Genomic DNA, 7,118 nt, shown 5'->3' on the forward strand with positions numbered 1-7,118 from the left:
GAAAGATGCTTTGAAAACTTTTATTGTGGGTCTCAGAAATTTCATTAATTTCTTGGATAGTGGAATCAGGGCGTTTATTAAATATCCCATTGACAGAGAGTTGGATGTGGTGGCTAATGCCTTGGAAACGGGATTGAAATTGAAAATGACCTTCAAAATTTGAAGAAGTGGGAGGGCACAGAAAGGGTGAAATTCAATAGCTGAAAAAATTGATGCTGGAGAGCAGCATCAATATGCACGACTGTTTCATTAAATCTACCAAACGGGAGAGTACCAGGGCTGCTGGCCCATGATCATATTGCTGCCTCTATGATTGTTATTAAAAGTCAGATCCTGAGTTCTCCAGGAGATAATGGTAGAAATCAATGCACGAATAATTGATTTTCTTGCTCGTGTGAAGGACTAGGTGATTTAAACATTGGCCAAGATTTGCCTGCAATGGCAAAATGAAATTGAATCATGTTTAACCAGGTCTTCCAGCTGTGATATTATGATATTTAAGTTATTCTCTCTCTCTCTCTCTCTCTCTCTCTCTCTCTCTCTCTCTCTCTCTCTCTCTCTCTCTCTCTCTCTCTCTCTGTCTCTCTCTGTCTCTCTCTCCCTCCCTCCCTCCCTTCCTTCCTCCCTCTCTTTTTCTCCCCTCTCCTTCTCTCTCCCTCCCCTCACCCTCCTCCTCAGTGTCCTCCCTCTCTCTCTAGCCTAAATCTCTAGACAAGCTCCTGAATATCAGACAAAGGCTTCTGCTCCCCATGAATGAAAGAGATTTACTTGCTTGGGTACCTATGTATTTCTGGATTCGGGAGCCCCATTCACATATAAAATTATAGAGATGTATTGATGTAGCACGAAGTGGGACCATCTTGCTCAACTCTGCCATTTGAACTCCGTGATGTATTTTGCTGTTTTTCATTTGAGGTAGTTCATGCTTTTTTATCCTTCTTCTTCAGTGTAGGGTGGATTCTATTTCAGATTTGAAGACTAATGGGCACTTAAAGCAGCCTGTCCATGTGTGTTCCAACACAGAGGCCTTTAGGAAATTGCCTGTGGAAAGAGAGGTCATTGTATTTAAAGGCTTCAAAATATCTCAGTGTGACAAGTTGAATGGAGACTTTAACCTCAAAGTTTCCTGTAGGGCATGAACTGAAGTCCTTTGACAACTGCCTGGTCATTTGATGTCCAAACTTACATCCTGTTAGGTACAAGAGTATACAAAACCTGTGTTTGTGTTTTGGAGAAGCAGGGCCCCCTGCACGGAGTGAGGAAACTAGACAAAGCTTTTTTAAAATTTAAGCATAAATGGTATGGGCAAAGCTGCGGGAACAGAACAACTGTATGATCCTTACATCCAGACCCTTAATCTAGATCCCTTTCTGGCCATGGTTTCTCCCATTCCCTTCTCCCCTATTTCCCTTTTCACTTACTCTCTCCATCCATACAGAGTGTACATGTGCTAATTAGTTCCCAGCAACTGAAAACACCCAAATAAGCAACTCATAAAGACACCAGGATATTTGAGGTTTCAGTCTCTGATTGGTTGGCCCTATTGCCTTTGAGCCTGTGGGAGGCAGTATGTTAAGGTATATGTGTATGGAATAACCCCTCAACTTAGAGCTGGGACATGGAAAGAAAAGGACACCAGCGTCCAATAGTCCCCTTTGAGAACACCCTAAAACCTCTCCCTAGGATGTACCTCCCAATGACTCTATCGCCACCTCATACTGCATTAGACTGGGAACAAAGCCTTTAATTCACAAACTTTTGAGGGAAAATAAAGACTGAAATTACATACACACACACACACACACTTGATTATTAGTATTTTAAAATTTTTGCGTACATGTGTGAATATACACAGTGTGTGTGTGTGTGTGTGTATGTGAATGCAGACATGTGTGTTCCGGAGGTCAGCAGACAGCCTTGGTGTTTGTTCTTGTCTCTTACTTTGTTTGAAGCAGTTTCTTCTTGTCCATCACTGTGTACAAACAAGGAGAAAGCTAGCTGGTCTGGAAATATTTAGGAATTTTCCTGTCTCTTTCTCCCGTTTCCTTATATGAGTGTTTGGATTATAGATGGGTCCTCACACTTGTACAGAAAGATTTACCCACTGAACCATATCTCTAGGCCAAGGCTCTCTCTCTCTCTCTCTCTCTCTCTCTCTCTCTCTCTCTCTCTATCTCTCTGTCTCTGTCTCTGTCTCTGTGTGTGTGTGTGTGTGTGTGTGTTTGTGTGCACGTGTGTGTGTATGTGTGTGTGTGTGTTGAACCATTAGATAGTAAGACTGGTTAGCTTAGCTTGGCAAACACTTCAGTGTGTCCTAACAACAAAGGCATTCTTTGTATAGTGATAGCACCCAGGAGTTTCACCAGTGATGCAAACCTATTTCTCAAACACATATTAAATTTTTAGTATGGAAGGCTGAAGCTATGGCTCAGTGATTAAGAGCACTTGTGGCTCTTATGGAGGATCTAGGTTCAGTTTCCAGCATCCTCATGGCAGATAACTACTATCTGTAGCTCCAGCTTCAGTTCCAGGGGACCCAAAGCCTCTAACTGTCCTCTCTGGACTCCTGCATGCATGTGGCACACATAATACACTCAGGGACACACATACACATAATAAATAAATATTTTAACATAAAGTGCAGTATCATCCTTTGAATTTTTTCTAGTCCAAGATCTAATTAATAGTAACAAATTTATTTTAATATTTATCTACTTTAAGCTCAGTAGTTCAATAATACCTTACTGTCTTTTGTAACGAAGGTTCTTTAGAGATATAAAGCTGGGAGTTGACTGGCTGGCTGCCGTCTTGTTCAACCACATTGCAGACCTTCAGATTTTCTGTTTCCTTCTGTTTTGATGATTCAATATTTAGAGCCACCCGGATAAATGCCCATGTTTATACCATGAGTTCTTTCCTGTAGAAATAGCTAAAAATATCTAAATAGCATCTATGAATAGTAAGACATTATTTATATCATCCATTCAGGTAATAATGAATACAGAACACCTATTTTATACTGGGCACAGATATCTCTTTTGGATTCCAGACAGAGAGAGAGAGAGAGACAGAGAGAGAGAGAGAGAGAGAGAGAGAGAGACAGAGAGACAGAGAGAGAGAGACAGAGAGAGAGAGACAGAGAGAGAGAGACAGAGAGAGAGAGAGAGAATCTCTGACCCAGGGTACTTTATAGATTAGTATTATACATTTAACAAATAGTTATTAAACAACTAAATAACATGTTTTATTTAACTAATCAGAATTCCAAACCAGGTTGCTGAGTGTGAAAAGCATGTTACATACTAAGTTTCATTAGAGGGTTTTAAAACTCATGACAGAAAATATAGCCAGTGTTTGATAGGAAATCATCCATATTGACAAAGTTGTACACCATTTCCTCCACTGTGGTTCTCTTGTTATTTCACCCTTTAATTCTTTACAAGCACTGCTGTACAGTCTTCCTCATGGCATATCTGAAATATAGAGAGTGAACAGGTCTAATTCCATCTCCAAAACCATTTCCCGAATCCCCCTCAGACACTGCAGTGGCATAAATCTCTGATAATATGTCCAGGTTAGCAGAGTTACTTAAAGGAGCAGACAGTGTGTGTGGCACATTTATTAACATCATATATAACCAGGCTGAAACTGTACCGTAGCTTTCTATTTAGTAAAAAAGGTGGGGGAGAAAGTGCTGCTGAGGTTTACGAGACTGCCTCTGGACCCAGGAGGTGAGTTATGCACCCAAATAACTCCCGAGAATCATAAACTGGATGCTAATAAACCATCTTTAAACTGTACACTGTCTCTCCATTAGAAGAAATGAATCTATTATTTCCTGTCTTTGGAATGACGCAGTAACAACTCTACTGAAACCAAACAAACCCAATATCCTGAGAAGCTTGATGGATATTCTCAACAAAAGCTTTTCTCTTCACAGGTACACGAGGCGGGTCAACTAAGGACAAGGAAATTCTCTCTAGGCCTGGCAGGAGCTGGTGGGATATCAGTACTGAGTGGGTTGTAGATCATGTCTTGTCACAACCATTCTCAACAGTAAGAGTCCTTAGCCCACCAGCTTCCTTAATTGAAGTTGCAGGCTTCAGTGAGGCGGTTAAGCACTTAACACAGTATAGCACTCTCCTGCAATTGTTTGATTACAAAGCTGCTTCCTTCCTTTCACTATGAGCCTTTTTGGGCTGTTCACCACGCCACAGTCATCTTTGTGTGGTCCTTCTCCATGATTCATGTTTTTACAAAACATTTCCAACTTACCCTAAATATGCTTTTGAGTTCCTCTTCTTTCCTTTCTCCTGTGGTAACAGCTACTACATCCCTCCCAAGCACTGCAGAGTTCTGCTGTGGAATAACTTGTCTCTAGTAGGAGAAACAGAAACACCAATTGCTAGTAACTGGCTCAAATGACTTGTGAATTTTGATAGGGAACCATCTATCAAGAGAAGGACAAGGCTGCTTGTGTCTAAAGAGAGTGAGAAAGGAAGGAGTTGCTGTTTATTTCTGTGACAATAAGTACGAGTAGTGAAGGCATCTTGATGAGGTCATAAAGACCATGCATGCCTTTTTAAGGGGTGTTGGGGAAGTCTTATGCTAATAAAGCACTGTCTGGCCAATAGGAATCTAGATAGGTGGGGCTAGGAATCCAGGAGGATTCTGGGTAGGAGAAACACAGGAGAGTCAACATGTAACCGCCATGGGGGTAGGAGCCCAGAACTATTCTCGGGTAAGAGACATACTTAGATTAACAATTATGGGGTAATTACTTAAAGCAGAGCTAGCCAGTAAGAGACAAGCAAGGCCAACAGCTTCATAATGAATATAGCCTCCTGTGTGTTTATTTGGGACTCATGCGGATCTCGAAACAGGCTGGCGCGGCAGAGCCCAGGCGACTGGCGGGGGATAAACCAAAGCGGCTAGCAAGGAAAAAGCTTCTCTTAACATAATGGTGATCAGGAGTGGGATCATAAATTTCCACGAAAAATAACAGAAGATTTAAAGGAATTTTAAAAACAGAAGAACAGAGAGAAGCACAGATTTTGGTAGCAGCATTTTTCTCAGGTGTGCTCTGTTTTGCTAACAACAAGCCGAGATTCACGCGGCTCATTTACTGGAGTCTTCCTGACTTGGCATAAAAAGAAAAAGAAAAAAAAAAAAAACCAACAAGGTCCTTTTAAGAGACTCTGCTAACGATTGAAAGGTGTGTACGTACAGCTGGAAGTGGCAGCTTTTGCTGGATGTCAGCAAGGACTGAGGCGGTAAGCTGGAGTCATGCTTACGCCCGCCATCTTGACGAAAAAAAAAAAACTGGCAGTTTAAAACAGCCGCAGTTTTACAGATAAGACACGTGGCCAGAAAAACATAAAGATTTACAGTAAAGTCAGACTCGGATAAAGACAAACCTTTAACGGTTTACAGTGTGTTTAAACATATATGTGAGATTGAGAGAGAAAATGAAATGACAAAGTGGTAAATAAATACAAAAGCTGGCTGTGGTGGCGCACGCCGGTAGGAATTGCTCCAGAGGCAGAGGCAGGCAGGTTTCCAAAGAGAAACCCTGTCTCAGAGAAAAAGAAATAAAAGTGAAAGAAATAAAGTAATAATAAATAAATAAGCCACACAAAGATGGAAAATACACAGAGAGTCTGGATACTGTACACTATTGTGTTTTTCAGTTTTTTGCTTGCTCAGGAAGGAACTGCTGCTAAAGTACACTTGATTATAAATGCTGCTGAATTAATCCAACTTCTATCTTTTAAAAATGCCTTGACTTCAAAATTTAAGCATAAGGATATGTTACTCGGAAAAGGAGTTTTTATTTATGTTTCTACAGAAAATGAAAAGCTGAGAATTCCTCCCAGTCTTCTGTGGTTTGACCAACCAAGACCCCCGGAAGCAGTGGACCAGGTGTTCCAACAATTGAAACAGCTAAGATGATGCAGTTTTACAGACCCCGAAAATACGGACTTATACAGGTTTCTGAGTTTTGTCATGATCCCCATGGTATGAACAGTGCCCCCTTCCAGCAGGAAGCAGTTTGGAATGAACGACGTCCCAATTCCCATCTTGTTTATAAATCTTTGTTTTCATTTAAATGGGGTTGTTTATAATTGGCTAATGATCACAGCCAATATTTTTTTAATGGTAAAAAGGGGAATTATCGTATGGGTATTACTTTTCATTTATTGATACAAATTCAAAGTCAATTTTGGATAAGTATATTTCTCCTCCTGATTAAGTATTGTGCTTATACTGATCTTTTAAAATGTAATGCGTAATTAAATACAGATTATAGATAGTTACTTATAATAGTCAGAATTTATAGTTAGGTTAGTTAGGGTTTCTAGATATACAGAAATATATTTGAGATGGACAGTCTTCAAACCTCTCAAAGACCTTCAGAACATGGCATTTAATATGGTTTAGGGTTTTTCTTGACAATGAGAAATGTCTGCTCCTGGCAGCACCAATTACGTCTGAGAGGAAGATGGGCATCGAAGAAACTTGTTATGGAGTTTGCTTTCAACATGGCAAGATTAGGCATTTGGGCAAGAAACTGCTCTTGCCTAGACTGTTTGACTGTTGCTGTATAAACTGGACAGGCAGGACCCACAGGAAAGTGACTACTGAACTCAGTCTTACAGGGTTCCTGCTTCATGAAAGAGTCTACGAGACTTTCTACAGGACAAAGAAAAGTGAATAACAGACTGCCAATGCAGATGGACAGTTTGAAATTTCCTGCTTTGCTGAGAAGTGTTCCAGACACACTGTGGCCTATGGGCTGAGATGGATGCCCAGAGGAACTTCGGGTGACTGTCCAGATAGCAAGATGTCTCTGTCAATCCTAGTGTTTATATATTATCCTTCTGTGGTCTTTGATGGAGTTGAAGACAGATAGTTATAATTATAGTTTTCCTTAGTTATGATAAGAGATAAGCTACATATAGAACTTTAGACTCACAAGGATGGGATGGATGATATTTTCTTTAGATCTTGCTAAATGTTAATAGACAAAATGTTGTAACTGTGTTCTTACTTGATAACTGTTCTGTCATATACAATTTGACTATGTTAAAGTTAAGACCTTTCTTTTTGTTTAAACA

The 7,118-nt window shown here is 40.3% G+C and overlaps 1 long non-coding RNA gene across 1 annotated transcript; it reads right to left on the reverse strand.

The window, feature by feature from the left end:
* Window positions 1-786: 786 nt before the first annotated feature.
* LOC121140208 lies at window positions 787-4,566 on the reverse strand. The gene is made up of 3 exons (XR_005877005.1): window positions 4,276-4,566; window positions 2,741-3,473; window positions 787-1,041 (listed from the first exon to the last, which is right to left on the reverse strand). It is a non-coding gene; the product is annotated as an uncharacterized LOC121140208 (long non-coding RNA).
* Between the last annotated feature and the right edge of the window lie 2,552 nt (window positions 4,567-7,118).

Source organism: Mesocricetus auratus, unplaced genomic scaffold (genome assembly GCF_017639785.1).
Source record: "Mesocricetus auratus isolate SY011 unplaced genomic scaffold, BCM_Maur_2.0 Super-Scaffold_100004, whole genome shotgun sequence".
In the NCBI taxonomy this organism is placed as follows: domain Eukaryota; kingdom Metazoa; phylum Chordata; class Mammalia; order Rodentia; family Cricetidae; genus Mesocricetus; species Mesocricetus auratus.